The sequence below is a fragment of the Branchiostoma floridae genome, unplaced genomic scaffold, assembly GCF_000003815.2.
Source record: "Branchiostoma floridae strain S238N-H82 unplaced genomic scaffold, Bfl_VNyyK Sc7u5tJ_1454, whole genome shotgun sequence".
Taxonomy (NCBI): domain Eukaryota; kingdom Metazoa; phylum Chordata; class Leptocardii; order Amphioxiformes; family Branchiostomatidae; genus Branchiostoma; species Branchiostoma floridae.
Genome location: NW_023365721.1, coordinates 16,680 through 17,420, shown reverse-complemented (window position 1 = coordinate 17,420; position 741 = coordinate 16,680).

Below are 741 nucleotides of genomic sequence, written 5' to 3'. Positions count from 1 at the left end.
CAGTCTGTAGTGTTCCTTACCTGTGGGACAGTAGCAGTCTGTAGTGTTCCTTACCTGTGGGACAGTAGCAGTCTGTAGTGTTCCTTACCTGAGGGACAGTAGCAGTCTGTAGTGTTCCTTACCTGAGGGACAGTAGCAGTCTGTAGTGTTCCTTACCTGAGGGACAGTAGCAGTCTGTAGTGTTCCTTACCTGGGGGACAGTAGCAGTCTGTAGTGTTCCTTACCTGAGGGACAGTAGCAGTCTGTAGTGTTCCTTACCTGAGGGACAGTAGCAGTCTGTAGTGTTCCTTACCTGGGGGACAGTAGCAGTCTGTAGTGTTCCTTACCTGAGGGACAGTAGCAGTCTGTAGTGTTCCTTACCTGGGGGACAATAGCAGTCTGTAGTGTTCCTTACCTGTGGGACAGTAGCAGTCTGTAGTGTTCCTTACTTGAGGGACAGTAGCAGTCTGTAGTGTTCCTTACCTGAGGGACAGTAGCAGTCTGTCTGTAGTGTTCCTTACCTGAGGGACAGTAGCAGTCTGTAGTGTTCCTTACCTGAGGGACAGTAGCAGTCTGTAGTGTTCCATACCTGGGGGACAGTAGCAGTCTGTAGTGTTCCTTACCTGTGGGACAGTAGCAGTCTGTAGTGTTCCTTACCTGAGGGACAGTAGCAGTCTGTCTGTAGTGTTCCTTACCTGAGGGACAGTAGCAGTCAGTACTGTTCCTGTTCCTGAGCGGGGAGATAGCAGACAGTCTGTAGTG